The following is an 18,767-nucleotide window of genomic DNA, read 5'->3' as shown; positions in this document are numbered from 1 at the left end:
TACATTTATGACAAGCATTCTTCTATCCATCCTCTAGAACTCTCACCCATTCATCCAACCAACCCAATACTGCATATGTAGATCGGTGGCAAGAGTAAAATAATTAATGCGGCATACTGAAAACAGGACACATGAGTAAAATAGTGACGAGTGTATGTGAAACAGCAATATAAAGAATAAGACATATGGACAGCCGGATAGATAGATAGATATTTGTAAATGAATGTGTGAGAGAAATAGAGGGCGATAAGGAGAGTTGAAGGCAAGAGACAAGACGGAATGATAAAGGTAGAAAGAGACACAGAAAAAGAGAGCGAGTTTGAAAGGAAAAAAGAGGAGGGCGAACGAGGAGTAGAGGCGGAGGGAGGGGGATGAAGAAGTGATTTAGTGAGGAAAAATGACAAGGAAGAGAGAGTGAGAAGGAGAGAAGAGAGAGAGAGAGGAACAGAGAGGGAGAAAGATAGAGGGTAAAAGAGAGAACGAGATAGAGACGGGGGAGACCGAGAAATACTAAGAGAATGAGAGGAAAACGAATATAGAAAGTGAGTGTATCAGAGAGACAGACATCGAGAGAGAGGAAAGACAGAGCAAAGGAGAGCGGGAATGAAAATATTGATGGATATAAGACAATTAACTTTAAACACGATTTATTTAAAGAAATATACACTTCTGTACTCTGAAGATGCATAAAACTAACGATTACTTTTTGTTTTATCTACGTGTGTGCTGATTACGCATCTCTAATTGAAATGCTGTACATAAACACGTAGACCACACTGAGACTGCTATAGGATTCAATAATAGCCCTTCTGTGCTTTGTACTAGGAGACTCTCTTTTTCGTCATATCTTTCAATTTTTAAATACGCCGAAAATTTCGCTTAAATTAATTTTGTAAACATTGTCACTCTGGTTCTATTGCACACAAATTGACAAACTGCCGAGCACAGTGAACTGTTGTTATTAAGGCTTTCTAGAAAGCATACGAATCGAAGAAAGGCGAATTATAACGCGGTTCTCAACGTGGCCTAAATAATAAAAAAAAAAAGCCATGCAGAATCATTTGACTAATTGGTTCAAGGCTGAAAGCGGATCTGCTTCGGAAGGGAGGGGAGCGGCCAGTGGTCGGCGTGGAATTGACCGTGAACGCCGGAGACAAAGGAATTCACACAGGCATGTCTGCGAACTCAACGAAAGAACGAAACAAACTCTTTGAAATGATCCGCAAGTGATCAGCAGAAACGACAAATATTAGCAAGGCAGAGGCAGCAGATTCATTTGAATAAAACATTATTAGTGGACCCTCGGGGTCCAGTGTCTGTTGAGCATTCTGTTCAACTCTAGGGATTGGTAGCGGCAAGAGCGGAAGTGCAGCTAAAAGCATGGGGGGATGCTAGGCTTTCGCCTAAGGAATGTGCCTCGCGTGTGGAAGATGTGCGCAGAAGTGTGCTAGATAGTGTGAGCAGAGTGGTAGGTAAGAGGGCATTTATCCACACATCCATCGATAGAGTCGGACAACAAAGCCTTTGCGTTCTATCTCGGCTAATGAGAGGCGTCTCTTAGTCCTTACACGTTTAGCTATTCATTAAGTGCGAACATACGACGCTGCAAAGGCGCAGAAAAAGTAGTTTGAGAGAAGTGCCCATGTTTGCAAATTCTGTTCAAATACTCTTAACAAGGAGCAGGTTTTTTGTTCTAGAGAGGCGTTTTAAATACTTTTCCAAATTCCGTAAATTAACCAAAATATATTTTTAGGAATAATGTGTCGTTGCTTTGAGAGGTCAAGAACATCCAAACAGTTAACAACGGGACCTTCACACCTCTCTGCAACAATACGCTGGTGGGTAAATATAAACTAAATGCTAAATGTGGGTATACAGGTAGTTCTACCCATCGATTCAAATTACATAGTGAGAGAAGAGGTTGATTGAAGTCGATTAAAGTTAACAGATGAAGGAAGAAAATGTGACTTTTTTGGCTCCGTAAGACTTTATTTATCAGAACAGTGTAATCTATTCAAATTAAAGACTGAATAATTTCAGTTAAATGTTTGTGCGTACCAATGTGCGAAACATACCCACTATATAATATTCTTACATACAACGCATACAAGATATCTATCTGTCGGAATATATATGTACACCTAAATTCATATATGTGTGGGTATTATGTGTATGTAAATATTCTATAAAAGTTCACTATACAGAGAGATAACTAGGCAGCGATACACACATTTATGTTAAATTGTGTGAAATGTCTAAACGAAAATCATACACGCGGAATATATAGAAGCATGCACACGCATATAAGCTTTATGTACTGTTAATAACAATTGGGTGTGTTTTCTAATTCTTTAGTTATGTATACACACACACACATTCAAAGTTTATAAATGTATGCAATGAAGACACTAGACACACCATATACGTAAAGTGTAGATGTTCAAAAACACACACAAACGCACACTCGACGAGTATTGCACAATGTAATAGGAAAAAAACTCTTGACATACTCCCTTTTGTTCACTTAAATGTATTGCTATTGAAACATTGCAATTATCGCTAAATCTGTTAAAAAAACGACACGTCGCCACCTTGGGAACACACGTTTTGAAATGGCGAAAAGTGTATTTAAAATAATAGACAATGTTCAATGCCTACCATGAGCAAGGAGGCCGGAGTCTAGCCGGCGCTGCCGTCTCCACCGTCACGTTCAAGTTGACCAAAGTCCTGTGTATTGTAGAAATGCCTGATTCGTCTGAGGTGACATCGGAAGATGCCGGTGGCCAGTGGAATCCCCTGGTCATGTTCCCACACAGGCCAGTGCCAGAGGTGGCCTGGTAGGATGAGCAGCGCTCTCCAGGTCTCCATGACCTTGCCGCTGTCTGGGAGGCTCTTCTCTGGAGCCTGGGCAGGGACTAGTGAGCATTGTCTTGTGGAGACGTTCTTTGTCTCTGCTGGAGGGGTGGCATTGATGGGCTGAGCCCAGTACACTGCCAGGCTCTGAGTGACCGCTAAGGCCGAGCCCCACGAACTTGGAGGAGGCCACGGCATCAAGTGAACCTCTCTGCCAGGACGTCGAGAAGGGCTGACTGGGATTGACATTAATTGACCTGAAGGTGGAGGCGCCCAACGAACTGTGAGATTGAAACGTCACGCGGGGCAAAATATGGCTAGAACAGCGAAGTCTACTATTAAAGCTGTCACAGACCACATATTTAGGCCTGGCAAAGAGATCTGGGCACAGAGAAGTCAGATGAAATGGAGAAAATACTAAAGATTTTTAATTAAAATAAGCTCACCTTTACTGAAGCATTGTTCTCAGCACTGCACAAAACATTTATTTCAGCATTGCCACGTGAAACAGAAAGTGAAGCACACCCAGTGAAAACGTCTACTAAGGAATAAATGACAGGAGCCACACTGAAGGTTCAGGACTTAATGCTGATCAGTGACACCACTTTCAGATTGCAGTAGACAGCGCAAATGTGGGTAAGGAAACACCGTCTCTTCTTCTCTCTCACTTGACCGACACACACAGACACCAAACATTCTCTTCCCAGCTCGCTCTAAAACCCTTCATACAGCAGCAAACATTGGAATACAAAGACATGTACGCATTTCGAGAGCAGGCCGTCCCTAAAATAGTGTCCTGGGCGTGGGCGGAGAGAAATGTGTCTCCCTTCCTCATGGTAGTAAATACAATGAGGCGGCAAAGGGTCCCTTTTGTGTGTACTGGTCAGTACCTGGATGAGCAGTGACTGACCCTAAACACAAACTTCCCCAGGCCACCCCCAGCTCACCTAAATCACCGCTAGTTTCGCTGCCTCACGCAGATGATGGTTTTGCTGATGTGTGTCAGCACGGGTCGGAGGGTGAAGGCAGAACAAGTAAAAGGGCTAAAGGGGTGTTAAAAACATCGTCTGCAGTACGATTATGAAGGACTAAAACCACTTTAAAATTGCAACCCTGACAGAACCTAACAGGCAGGGACTAGGACAAGGCTAAAGCATGATAAGAAGGGCGCTGCTGAGAGGACAACCTTAATGCACACAGCTCCATGCGCCCATCAGAATACTCTTGACGTGGGCCTGGACCCTGCCTGCCCATGCTGAAGGCCGGTCCTGCATATGTGTATACGCACAGGTGCTTTTCAACCAATCCTCATGCACTTAAACATATACACACATAAATACACATAAACACACAAAGTCGTGTCAGGTAGTCAAGGTGGTAAAAAAAAAAACACATACACTTTCACAGGCTGGCACAATAAAATAAATATACACATTCAAGTCACCCACACGTCTTCACCTACACAGAAACTGACCACACACGCGCTTGAGTTAACTGAAAACGGCACAGGCAAAAAGATAAGGACATAGGCACACAAGAGTTCCAGAATAAGTATACATACACTTCTATCTCCATTTCGACTGGGAGCTGGATTATAAATGATAAAGTAATCTGTGGTTCAAATGGCCCCTTCCACCAGTGGATTAGGAGCTTTGTATTTGGATACATGCCTAGGGCTGATTGATCAAAATGATAAAATACTGCAGTAATATGATTTTCTGCACTAGTTTCTCACATTAGCATGCATTTTTATATTGTTAAATAGCGCGAACTCGGACCAAAGGCTTTCGAGGGCTTTACATGAAAGCACTAGATTACATCACACAATGACAAATTATCACTATTATTATTTCAAGACAAGGCGAGATTAAGTGATTTGCCAAGAGTCTCACAATGTTTAGCCGACGTCGTGACTAGAACCTGGTTCTTCAGTTCCAAAATCGGCTTCGCAGAACGTTAGTGCATATGCATAACATATTATGGCCCTCATTACAATCTTGGCGGGTGGCAGAGGCCGACCGCCAAGGTTGAACCACCAACCTGCTGTGCAGACAATGAAAAGAAGGGTGGGGATGTGCCTGGGGGCCCCTGCACTGCCCATGCCAAGTGCAGGGACCCCAGGGTCTCTACCGCCATGGACAGGCTGATGGGAAGGGGAGTCATAACCCCCAGGGCAGCCCTGCAAGCAGCGCTGCCCTGGTGGAGTATAACCACTGGGACAACGATGGCGGAAAACCGCCAGTCCCTGCGGTGTGACCGCGGCACTACCGCCGCGGTCAAAATATGGCGAATTGTAATGAGGGCCTATATTTCAAAAATATCACCAGAGCCCCGCTATTGCCATTTTGGACGTAGTACAAATTACCTGTCATGTATTTCCTTTTATCGGACATGATTTGATTAGGCTTAACTAGAAATTTCCTATTGAGAGCAGTAAATTATGATTTTAGTGATGATACATTTGTTGTTTAAAAACATTATTTGCCCAGCGAAGTGAGGGATTTTACAGCTGTTTGCTGTAATGTGCACCCATGTGCACCCAATGAAGATTGATTACACATATTTTGGTTTAGTTTACTTTAAATTAGTTTCATGAGATCAGGTGTTTAATTGGCATCTGCTCATTGAGAGACGAAATCCTAATAGCTGTCTAGTCCACAAGCCCCAATTAGCCATCAACACCCCAGAGAGCACCCTCCCACAATCAGCGAGCCACCTCCTTGGTCAGGCTCAAAAGGTTTTATGACAGGCGTTGTCATATACAATATACTCTTGTGTGTGTGCTTATAACTTGGGGCCCCATTGCATACATTTTGGGAATGTATTAGCTTGTGAACTTTAGCATTCCAAGTTCAGTCCATGGGAAAGGAGTGATAAAAGAAGAGTTTTTCCATTGTAGCGCAATAAGAAATTTTGTTAACACCCACAGCCTGCACTTATGAATGAATTTACACCAACCTTGGCATGAAAGCAGAACTTTATTGAGAACGCTTGCTTTATGTTATTTGGTGTGAATCTGTGGAGCAACTTTTTAGATATTAGCATTTGAAAAAGTTGCAGAGTGGATTTTAAAGGGGTAATATGTTTGCATATCTCTTCCAGTTGGGACTCTCAAATAGTCACTAGAACCCAGAGACCACCAGCAGGCCTTCCCCCGACACCAGCTATACGTAGACCGACAAACTTTATTTGTTGGAAGAAGTTTTATTACCAATTTTTGTCATGATATTTTATCACACATATCTAAACCATAAATCACTTAAAAATAATCTTCAGTCATATTTACAAAATATAAATCACATTCCTAACATATCATCTGTAACCATAAATCATTTTTCTTGTGACAGGAACCCTTCCTGTCCTGAGCCACCATTGGACCACACAAGTGAACTGTACTTCACCTGTATCCCTGGGGGGGGGCAGCAGGCCTGACTTCACCGTTCCTTGCCCACACGCTCAGGGTTCCGCCCCCCTCCAAACACCAATCTGCCAAGGGGTGTAACGGGGCGGCCAGGAGCAGGAGCCCCATGCCCCCCGAGATCTGGGCTCCCTACCGCTTAATCAGGTGTGTACATCCGCAGGTTGGCTCAGAACTTCAGGATCCTATCTCTGGTGTTATCCCGGGGACCCAGCCTTGGGGACCCCTCTGTTGCTTCTGGTTACTTTAATACCTCACTTTCCGCTTATACCTTCTTCCCAACCTAAATGAAGGAGAGGGTGGGTGGGACAACAACGCACCGCCTGATCCCCCAGCCGCCGCGAAACAAGAAGGGCGAGCCTTCCTGGGGAGGTGCTTAAGAAGCCCCCCACTGGCGTGCGGCGGCTGGAACAGGATCAACAGCCGACGCAGCCACGATGTTCCTATTCTTTTGGACTTCCGCCCTCACACCTCGTGAGGCGTGGGGGCGGAAGTAGTGGCCAGCCCTACGCACTACTAGTTCAAAGGGGGTTTGGGCCACAGCAGCCCCTTTTCCTAAGGGGTTGCGCCCCCCCATTTTGGGGGGGGGGCACTCTTCCCTAGTCTGGGAATTCAAAACAACAAAACCATTAGATTGGATGAGTACGCCATTATCCACCATTGCCCATTTCAGATCAATAGTACCATAGTTGATCTGCTTGGCTGCAGCAAGATAAATATTTCTTTTCTGGAAGCTTTAAAAGTATTTAGGCACAGTCCGTGTGTCCTGCAGTTTAAAAAAATTAATAAAATGGCTTATAAGAGGACATGGCAAGCATGCCCTGAGCCTGGGCTACAGTGGGGGTACTCTTGAATGGACAACACACAGGTAAAATGTTTTAAAAAGAGATGAAAGAAGTGGGATCTGACAGTTGGATTTCTGATTTATGAACAGCTTACACCTAATGTGGGGGTTGGAACCCCGGTTCCTGTCTTGGTACTGAGGTCCCCAGCTGCTAGTTTAGGTGTCAAGGATTCATGAGTCAGAAATATGATTTGTGATCCCGATGCAATCATCTGGGTGTATAAGTTGGGCCTGATTTTCACATCCTATTTAGGATTCACAAAACAAACAAAAAATAAGAAAGGCAAAGCTAAATTCCAAGAACTTTATGCCAACCCTTTGGGATTGGTGATTGGCCACAGGCCAGTCTCTGCACCAAAATTCTCCTGTGCATAGTCCAAGGTCACACAGCAGGGGTTGACTGTCACTGGTGGGGGGGCACAGAGCCGCCACAGGCCAGAGACCACAGCTATCCCTTGGTGCGCATCTCCAAAAGCTGGGTACATTGGGGTTTAGTGACAGTGGTGGGTTGGGTGCCACTTTCAGGCTGGATGTTGAGCGTAGCCAGAGTCCATGCCCTGCACTCAATACTTGTTGGGCATGGCCAAAGGCCTTGCACACTAGGGGTTGGATGCCCACAGTAGGTTGAGTGCAGGGTCAGGCCATAGTCCAGGCCGAAGGCAGTGCACAGTGGGGTTGTAAACTAAGTACATAATAAAAACAATGATATTCAATGGGAAAAATATAGTTATAACTGAGTTATGGTTTTGGCTCAAATATGTAAAACCACTGGAATTTGCAGGATATGGTCAGGGCACTGGAATTTCGCAGTAGTGGAGCACAAAATATACAGCAGAGTTCACTAAATTATGCAGCAAGGAAAGGCAAATTATGCAGCACATTGTGGCACATTTTGTGATAGTATTACTACAATATTTGATCATTTTCACTCATGATAATACTGTCTAGGCAAATATATCACCTCATAAGTACCAGTTTAACAATAACCAAATACAGAAATAAGAAACTGGAAGAGTGATCCGTTAACCTTTTTGTAAAGTGCCTTCCACTACACGTGAACCAATATCACAACACTTTTAGTAACTTTTGATCTGTTTGAGCTAGAAATGTTCTTTTCTTAAAATATGAAGATTATTCGACAGATGATGGATTATGTGGCACATGCAGCAAATCCCTAACTGTGCAAAAAAACGCCCCAACCACAAAATCGCATAGTTCCATCGGCCTGCTAATTATAAAGTACACAACATACACTATAAATCCTAGCGTGTGCCATGCTGAAAACACAAATTTGGCACTGGTACAGAAACACAAAAACAGTTACCAGTAGAATAACACGGCGGGCGGAGCAAGATATTTCATGTGCTTTATTAATTTCAGTGGTTTGGCTTGTTTGACCAGGTAGCTTAACTTGTTAATAACTGAGGCTTTTTCAGTACGTTTATTTTTGTATAGTGTTTATTTTCCAATCTCCTCTGTCCCTGGCCTTTGGCTAGGGACAGTGGGGCCTGGCTCATTGCCTAACCTGTGGTGACTGGCCAAACCTCCGCTGTGCACAGACGTTGGCTTCTAATTTAGGCGTCAGAGTTTAGCAATTGAGAAATTTGTGTAAAGTGACCAGACCCTTGGCCTAACATGCTGCAGGCTGCCAACCGATGCAATGCATGGCATTTGGCCGTTTTGCAGGGTAGGCTGGCTGCATGTCCTGAAATTCAGGAAGGTCCTGTGCCAAACCTGTAGCTGACTGCCAACCTTTGAGCAGATGGCCATTGGCCATGCACAGCTGCTACAGCCAACCGCTGGTGCACATGGTTTTTGGCTGTGCACAGGGGTGGTTGGATTCAGGGCCTAGCCTCTGGCCCTGCCCATCCACCTAATCCATGGGGAGCAGCCAATCCCCTCTGCACATGGCCTTCGGCTGAGTGCTTCAGGGCTGGCCTTAGGGAATGACTTGTGCCCAGGTCCTGCACTGCCGCCATCACACGCAGTCAATCCCCACTGAGCATTTGGAGAGAAGTATGGTAAAGGACCTGACCTGCAGCTAGAGGACACGGGTCGGGTCATTGTGCTTGGCCTTTGGCCAGATCTTTTCTTTTAGTTCCTAATTTTTTTTAATTCATAAATCTTATCTGTCGGAAGCATCATATCCTGAAGCTCGCATTGAAATTGTTAGTCCAACATCCAATTCACATATCCCAAAACGTAAAATAGTGGTTGTGGATCATGGTACCAAGGCTGGTGCAGACAGATGGCCAGGCCCTGTGCTAACCCTCTGCAGGTGGCCGAACTTAATTCAACCCATGGTGGGTGGCCAACCTTTTCAGTGCACTGAATTTGGCCATGCTCCCGTCCTGCTCCTAAACTACCACATTAAGATGACCCCTGCTACGCATAAAATCTGGCTATGTGCATGGGTGATGGCAGCAACGCCTGTCCTTTGGCCAGGCTCTTCCCTTAACCCAGGATGGAAAGACGATTCATGCTATGCACAGCCTTTGTCGCTACACAACAGCCATTACAAGCACAAACACACAGCTGTGCACAGCTATCTGTCTTGTACTGGTGTCCAATGTGCAATGGTTGACCTATAATGCGTTTGCTCTACATTGCAGCAAAAACACATTACAAAATAACATGAAACTTGTCAAGAAACTCAAACTCTGCTCAGAGAAGTACTTTTGTGCAGTTTGGTGGAAATACATTCACTGGTTTTACAGAACACAGATTCATTTATGCTTATATATGTAAAAATTAAACAAATCTCTTTGGAAAATGGAGGAGTTTTTTGAATTGAGATGTGAGAAGTCTAATAGGATGGCAGCAACTTATTTTTTTGTGTAACCATGAGGGCTTGGGAGAGGATTCCTATATATGCAGGATCATAAAAGGGGAAATCACCCCCGTTTTTCTTGCAATATTTACAGATCCAAATTCGTTTATTTACAAATCCTGAAAAAAGTAAAAACAAGAAAAAAAATCACAATGCAACTTTTCATGTCAAAGACCATGAGCATTAAGTGCTGTGCCCCTCAGACCAGGCCTCAGGGGGGAGACCAGAGCTGCGGTGCATGACTAAAGGTCGGGCACAACAACTTAGGCTGCACCTCAGTGTGGTCCGCACCCAGAGGATGCCGTTCACTGCTCAATGCTACACAGAGCTGGTTCAGAAATAGAGGGTAGAGTATGCCCTGCATCAAGTGTTCATTATGAATGGCTAAACATATGAACAGCCAGCCTTTACACAGTGCAGTAGCGACTGGGTGCAAAAGGAGTTAGATGTGAGGCTGTTGTCAACCTCTTCTGTTCTTAGCCAAACACCGTGCTCTGCTGTTTTGGGTGGGAGGGAGTTTGGATGTATGTTATGGTCGAAGGCAGAGTGGAGTTCATGGCAGATTGGGCGCAGAGCCTGGTCACAGTCCAGATACTGTGGCCAGCCCCTGCTGCACTTACCTGACGGCTGAGGGCAGCAGGGATTGTGTTTTAAAAAGGAATAATAAGTATATTATTAAAAAATCACTGAAAGCATATTTTTTAGTGCTAGTTTATGTATTCATAAAGCATTGTCGCATGTCTACCAAAAGCTAAGGAAATCAGTTAAAAACACAATAAAGTGAATTTGTGGTTAATAAATAAAACTGAAAAAAGTCCTGAATTGGCCACTTATTAGCTGAGCAAAACAGAACTCATCTTTGTCTTGCAAACTATAACTTGCGCCTGAATACAATGTTCATGGCCTCACAATATGTATACCACTTGATAAAAGGACTTAACACAATACAATTAAATAACACCCTATGTCCAAACAAAGAAGCATGCGGTATCTAGAGTGAGGTCATCAATAATGAAGATGTCCAGGTGATATGTAACTGTCAACAGCGATGTCATTATTACTTTTTCAATGTCATCTGTCACATCCTGGATGAGGTTATGCACATTGCATTTGGAGTGTAAGAAGATAATTGATTCAGAGTACAACAATGCTCATAAGTCCTGACTTTTTTTCTTCTATGTCTAACAAGATTGTGTCAACAGTATTGTATGCCACGAACACATCTAGGAATGTAATTGCTGTTTTCCTATATTTTTCCGTTGAAAGAATAGCCAATCCCTTATGGTGTCTTTTGGTTTTTTATGTGTCTGTTTTTCTTGTCATGGACGGGTTTTGTTCTGCTGAGTCTTGGAGCTGTCTCATCAACTTTTTCCCCAGAGGATTACACCTAGGCCTACAGTTATCCTGAATGTTAGCATCCCCATTTGATTTTTTTCAGCAGTGAAATGATAATATGCTGTAGAGAATTCGGGCTGATTCTGATCAAAAGGAGGCATTTGGTGTGCAGGTATGGTTGTGAGGTTAGTGGACAAGAAGGATGGTCAAACCATGTATCACCACAACTGAGCCAAGGTTTCCAGGTTGTATGGAAGATAAGGTCTAGTGTATGCCCAGTTATGTGTGCAGAACATATATCTATCTTTTGAAATTCAAATCTTTGCATCTTTGGGGTGCTTAAATTGCAGAAAAAGCAGCGGTTTCAAAACCTATATTCAGGGCCACTGGAATTATGAAATTGTGTAGCCACTGTGATTTTTGCATATTTATAGATTTGCCGCATTTGCCACATAAAATGGTTTCTAGTTCAGACGGTTCAAAAGAACAAGTTACTTACTTTCAGTAATGCATTATCTGGTAGAGACTCTATTTAGCTGCAGATTCCTTACCTTTGAATTCCCTGGCATTAGCTTCGAATCTGGAATCTATTTTCTGAGCAATACCCTGCGTGCGCCATTGGGTGGTGTCGTTCAGTTCTGCGTGTGTCGTCCGGCTCCGTGTGGCTTCGTCAGTGTTGTTGGAGACGTCTGTTATGTCACGGTCGTCTGTATAGATGCCACCTCGACGCGCGTACGTCAGTTGTTTTATCCACAAACCTTCCATGCCAGAAGCGCAGAGTCATGGATAGAACCAACATTTGTCTGTGCAAAACTAGGGCCCTGAGAAAGGATCAATCCTAACCCTAGTAGTCATATCTGCAGGGTGCAGAGGCATGGGTGGGTGTAAGGAATCTGCAGCTAGACAGAGTCTCTACTAGATAATGCGTTACTGAAGGTAACTTGTTCATCTGATAGAGACTTCTCGCTGCAGATTCCTTACTTTTGAATAGATACCCAAGCCATAACCTCCTGGCGGTGGGCTGTGGATACCACACCTTACACTAGAAAGTCCTGCAGGACTGAATGGGCAAAGAATCCGTCCCTTCGTACCTGACTGTCCAAGCAGTAATGTTTCATAAACGTGTGCAATGATGCCCACGTTGCCACCTGACAGATCTTCAGGACTGGTATGCCTCGAGCTAGTGCAGTGGTAGCAGCTTTGCTCCTGGTAGAATGAGCCCGCAAGCCCTCAGGACGCTGCTTCTTGGCCAATGTGTATCATATCTTAATGCAGAGAATGACCCAGAGCAAAATGGTTGGCTCCTTCTTTGCTCCAATGTACCTCACAAAGAGTTGATCACCCACCCGGAACTCTTTGTGTGCGGTCAAGATAGAACAACAATGCTCTTTTTGGGTCCAGTCGATGGAGTTGCTCCTTTTCCTTAGAGGGATGCAGAGGAGCAAAGAAGGTGGGCAGGGTGTTATTCTGACCCAGATGGAATGGGGTTTCCACCTTGGGGAGGAAAGAGGAACGAGTTCTGAGAACCACTTTATCTAGATGGACAGTGAGATCCGGTGGCCTTGATGACAGGGCTTGCATCCCACTCACCCTCCTGGCAGATGTTAGTGCCACTAAGAAGGCTGTCTTGATGGTGAGCAGCCAGAGTGGACAGTTGTGTAAAGACTCGAAGGGGGCACACATGAGAAATGTGAGGACAAGATTTAAGTCTCACTGAGGCATAAAAAAGGGCATAGGGGAAAACATATGTACAAGCCCTTTGAGGAATCTATTTACAATGGGAGATTTGGACAAGGAAGGCTGGTCAGGCAGCCAAAGAAATGCTGATAAGGCAGTAAGATAGCCCTTTAGAGTCCCTAAGGTAGAACTCTGCTGGGCTAGAGACAGAATGAAAAGAAGAATGTCAGAAAGAGAAGCAGAAAGAGGGTCAATAGTATACAAATAGTTTCCAATGGCAGGTGTATAACGTCTTAATGGAGGGACGCCTGGCTGCCAAAATACCCTTACAGACTTCGTGAGTAAGGTCAAAAGCCATCAACTGCCGCCGCTCAATCTCCACGCATGAAGGCACAGAGTTAACAGGTTCGGATGGATAGCCCTCCCCTGCTGCTGCAACAGAAGATCCTCTCGAAGGGGAAGCCTGATCAGAGGATTGATGTTGATTTTGAGTAGCTCGGGATACCAGACTCTCCGTGCCCAATCCAGAGTCACTAAGATGTCTTGGGCCCAGTCTTTCTTGATCTTCTTGAGAATTCTGGGCAGAAGTGGTATGGACGAAAATGCATATAGGAGGCCTGAATTCCACTTGCGTCGAAAAGCGTAGCCGAGCGATTGCCGTCTTGGAAACTCCAACGTGCAATACTGCTGACATTGCTCGTTCTCTGCGGAGGCGAACAGATCAAACCAAGGCTCTCCTCACTGCAGAAAGAGTCCTTGCGCCACCTCCGGATGGAGATACCATTCGTGATCCGCTAGGCATCGACAGCTGAGTTCGTCCACCCGAGCGTTCAGAGAACCTGCTAAGTGTTGAACCACCAAGGTTATTCCCTGCTGTTCCAGCCATGTCCAGAGATGCAGAGCCTCTTGACAAAGGGCCCACGAGCCCACATCGCACTGCTTGTTGCAGTATCATATCACATTGAGGTGGTGCTGTCCATGAACACCTGCATTAACTTCCCTTTCAGGGAGAAATGCTTTCAATGCTAGCCCAATCACCCTGAGCTCCAATAAGTTGATACGGAGCCCAGATTCTGCCAGAGACCAGAGGCCCCTAATCTCTGCCTATCCCAAATGGCCGCCCCATCCCAGAACTGACGCATCTGTCACTACTGTGAGATCTGGTTGGGGAAGGGAGAGGAGTCTGCCTTTGACCCAATCGCAGTTCACTAACCACCACTAGAGGTCTTTTGCAGTTCCCTATGAGGTCTGAACCGTTTCAGTAAGATTTCCCTGATGCTGTGCCCACTGGAACTTCAGGTCCCACTGCAGAGCCCTCATATGCCATTTTTTCCTGTTTGACTAACAAGATGCAGGAAGCCATGAGTCCTAACAGCCTCAGAGTCTGTCTCACCGAAATCCAGGATAGAGGCCGAAACATCTGTATCATAACCTGAATATCCTTGACTCGCATCTCGGGAGGGTAGGCCCGAAACTGCACTGTGTCCAAACAGCTTGGATGAAATGGATCTTCTAAGAGGGAATCAGGTGTGACTTTGGCACATTTATAGTGAACCCCAGCGAATGTAGGAGGTCTGCCGTGGTCTGAAGGTGGGTGACGAGAGCCTGGGGCGTAGGAGCCTTCAACAGCCAGTCGTCGAGATAGGGGAAGACTGAGATTCCTAACCTGCGCAGATGAGCTGCCACCACCGCTATCACTTTGGTGAACACTCGAGGGGCACTGGTGAGACCAAAGGGGAGCACGGTAAACTGAAAGTGCTCGTGGCACACCTTGAACCGCAAGTAATGCCTGTGGGCAGGCAGGATGGGAATGTGAAAATATGCATCCTGCAAGTCCAACGCTACCATCCAGTCTCCTTGGTCTAGGGCAGACAAAACCTGAGCAAGAGTGAGCATCTTGAATTTCTCTTTTTTGAGGAAGAGATTGACGTCCCTTAGATCCAAAATACGGCAAAGATCCTTGTTCTTTTTGGGAATCAGAAAGTAGCAGGAATAACAACCACTGCCTACTTCTGATATCGGGACCCTTTCTATGGCCCCTTTGGCCAACAGAGCCATAACTTCCTCATGGAGTAAGATCAAATAATCCTCGATCAGCCATTCTTTTACCAGAGGGATAGAGGTAGGGAAAGACTGTATGATCTGCAAGAGCAATTTGTCCGATGTTATGGATCGCCAGTGAGGGAGATGAAATTGAATCCTCCCTCCATCTGGACGGACATGGTCTTCCAGAACCATACAAGGAGGGCTTGGACGTTGCAGAAGAGGGGGGCTGGGTTGTGGCCGACCTCTGGCTAGACCCCTTGGGTCTGAAGGTACCACAACCTTGCCCTCGCATGGAATACTGTGAAGCCGGAGGACGGTGGCTAATCTGTTGTTGGCGTGGTACCGCCCTACTCCTGAAGCCTCGAAAGGGGCGATAGACCGACTGCTGGCAAACAGGTGCTGAAAGACCCAAGGATCTGGCTGTAGCTCGAGAATCCTTGAATCTCTCAAGCGCAGAGTCTGCCTTTTCACCAAAAAGGTGTGTGCCATCGAAAGGCATGCCCATCAAGTTCGACTGAACATCCCCCGAAAAGCCAGTGGTTCTCAGCCAGGCGTGGCGTCGGAAGGCCACTGTCGAAGAAATTGCCCTGCCCAGTGAGTTGGTCGTGTCTAAACCACACCTGATAGTAAACTTGGCTGCATCTCTTCCATCCTTGACAGCCTGGGTGAGACTGTCCTGAACGCCCTCTGGGAACTGGGGCAGCACTTGTGCCACCGTATCCCATAAAGTATGGGAAAAATGGCCCAATAGGCAAGAGGTGTTTACCGACCTCAATTTCAGGCTGGAGGAAGAAAACATCTTCTTTCCAAGTTGGTCCAGCCTCTTGGATTCCCTATCCCGGGGAACGGAAGGGAAGGCATCACGAGAAGTGGGGGCTTGGACTACCAAGCTCTCTGGGATGGGGTGTTGGGTGAGCAAACTAGGGTCGCTTGGAGCTGGTTGATGGCAGTGGCTGATTGTCCTATTTACAGGAGCCCCTGTGCTGGGTTTGGACCACATTCCCAGAAGGACATCTGTGAGGGCTTCACTGATGGGTAACATCGACTCTGATGTAGCAACCCCTGGCTGAAGCACCCCTGTCAGGCGATTAGTCCTGACTGGCACGTAGGCAAGTCTAGGTCCAAGACCTCAGCTGCCCTACTTAGCGCCATAGCATAAGATGCCCCCTCCTCCGTAGCCACAGAAGGAGATGAGAGCATGCCAGCATCTGGAGAAGTATCCAGTCCACCTGCTTCCCTGGATCCTCATACCAGTCCTGTTCATGCTCCAACCCGTATTCTAAAGGGTCCTCAGACCCCTCCCACTCTTCACCTGTGCCTGAATGTTCAAAATCAGCCTCAGTCACTGATCTGGGCCTAATCGGCGCTGTTGAAGTCGGAATCGGCGTCGTACAACGTCATTCTGGCTCTGCATCAGGAATGAGGATGGGGCTACTACCATCAGTGGGTGCCGGTGGTGTAGAGGTCCTCGACATCGGGCCTGGCACCGGAGCAGGCTGACTGTGAGAACCCGGTGACAAGCCAGATCTGCTATTGGATCCTGGGATCCCCAAATGCGCCAAGGCCGCTTGCATTGAATCCGATGGGGCCCCTGCTCACCCTGCGGGGCCCGAAGACCCACCCGAAGGGGCTTCCCACTCAAAAACAAGGCACATTACTTTGTAACATTCCTTTAATGGATCTCGGAAAGGGGGGAGATGCAGAGTCGGCCCTGGCAACGGCTCTGCAGAACCGTGCCCGGAACATTGACGTTCTCGAGACACCTCGTCAGCCGACGGGTGTGGCAAAGTCAAAGTCCGCTTGGACTTCTTCTTCTTGTGCCTCTTTCCTGAGTGCCCCAAGGACCTCGAGTGGTACGAAGAAGACTTTGGGCTCCAGGAGTGGTTCCGCGACCTCCTCATTGAGTGGGACCGTGACCTCCTAGGAGTCGTGCCGACCAAAGTCGACTGCCGGGCCGCCATGAGCTTTAGGGACCGCTCCCTCAAAGCTTTCGGGCCATGGCGTGCATTTTGAACATGACTTCAAGTCGTGGTCCCTGTCGAGGCACCAGAGACATACCTCATGGGGGTCCGACACCGACATTGCGTGATGGCAGGCGCCCACAGCTTGAACCCTGTCTTCCAAGAGGACAATTCTCTCGCACAGATGACGAAAATCGTCGACAAAGTGTTGAAAAAAAGGCTTGCCAAAAAAGGCAAAGGGTAGCTGGATCCCGGATCTGCGCTTAACCGGCGCGGAAGGAAAAAAACTGATGTATACGCACTGAGGTGGCATCTCTATAGATGACCGTGATGTCACAGACGGCTCCAACGACGCTGGCGAAGTCACGCGGAGTCAGACGATGCACATGGAACCGAACAACGCCACCCGATGGCATGCGCAGGGTATTGCTCAGCAAAAAGATTCTGGATTCGAAGCTGACGCCAGGGAATTCAAAGGTAAGGAATCTGCAGCTAGAAGTCTCTTGTCAGATAAAAGTGACAACACGTATTGCCATGCAGTAGGAAGCTGATACTAATGAGATGCAATCAATGCCTACAGACTGTTACCAAGTTTAGCAATTATGAAATCTTGAAGTAATACTATCACAAAAGGTGCCACATTATGGTGCATAATTAGTCTTTTCTTGCTACATTATTTACTCCACCCTGCTACATAATTTGGCCCTCCCCTGTCACATAATATCGGTGGCCTTGTGTGACTCCCCACCTTAACTCAACCCCCTGGTAGCTATGGCACAGAGCAGACAGGCTTAACTTAGGGTAATGTGTAAAGTATTTTTGCAGTACCAAAACAGCAATAAAGTCAAAATGCTAAATAATAAAAATCCCAAAATGAATTAGGAAAATAGAGTAAAATTCAATAAACAAAATGACACCAAAATGACAAGAATCTAATAGGGGGAACAAAGATATGAATTTTTAAAAATGTAAGTAGAAATTGCACCAAAAAGTGCAAAGAACAAATGATAGTCAATGGTCGCAGTAGATCAGGATCCAGGCACAATTCGCGGCTGAACGCAATGGAGCGTGGGTTAGATACATCAACCAGGTTCGTGCTGGTCACAGATTTTACCTTCTGACTTGATCCTTTCAGTTCCAATCGACCACAGGAGTACACATATAAGAATCCCAATCCCTCAGGGGAGGTACTTAGAAACTCACAGTGTGTCAGACAGAGGTTAACACTACACCCCAAGTGTTAGATGTAAACACAGAAGACCTGTTAAAGCAGGATGATACTCAAGCAAGACTTGACACTATAGTGAAAAAGGATGCCCACCACACAACACCTGCACCGCAAGTTAAAAGGAGTCATCTCTTCCCATTCAGGTCAGCCTATTGTTTATTCCCGTAAGGCATTTCACACCTATTCAAGGCTAATTACTGGCTAGGAGAAGCTGGAAAGCTAATGCTAGTTAGATTCAGGAAACTTGAAAGTTGATTTCCATTAATACTTATTAAAAATCTGACTTCACGTTTGAACAGGATTTTAATAACAATTAAAAATAGTTGCTTAAATATTTTGTAAATACTGTAGTCCCATGCACCAGATTCAGTCTTAGGGCCTTATTACAACCTTGGCGGGCGGCAACCGCAGCCTGCCAAGGTTGAACTGCCGAACGGCCACCAATGCGGCTGCACTCCCGCTGTGCCCATTTCGACATCCCCGCTGGGCCGGCGGGGATGTGGGCCGCAACATGGGCGCCGGCTCCAAATGGAGCCGGCGGTGTTCGGGCCGTGCGATGGGTGCAGTTGCTGTAC

General features: G+C 46.1%; 1 protein-coding gene across 1 annotated transcript in view; it reads right to left on the bottom strand.

The window, feature by feature from the left end:
* HOXD3 (homeobox D3) overlaps positions 1-3,037 on the bottom strand; it is a 224,127-nt gene extending 221,090 nt beyond the window's left edge. Inside the window, exon 1 of the mRNA XM_069225404.1 lies at positions 2,659-3,037. The gene's annotated coding sequence lies outside the window, so the exon portion shown is untranslated. The remainder of the gene's footprint in view (positions 1-2,658) is intronic.
* Positions 3,038-18,767: the final 15,730 nt, after the last annotated feature.

The sequence above is a fragment of the Pleurodeles waltl genome, chromosome 3_1 (assembly GCF_031143425.1).
Source record: "Pleurodeles waltl isolate 20211129_DDA chromosome 3_1, aPleWal1.hap1.20221129, whole genome shotgun sequence".
Classification (NCBI taxonomy): Eukaryota; Metazoa; Chordata; class Amphibia; order Caudata; family Salamandridae; genus Pleurodeles; species Pleurodeles waltl.
The sequence above is the reverse complement of the archived record's forward strand: the minus strand, read 5'-3'. Positions and strand labels throughout refer to the sequence as shown.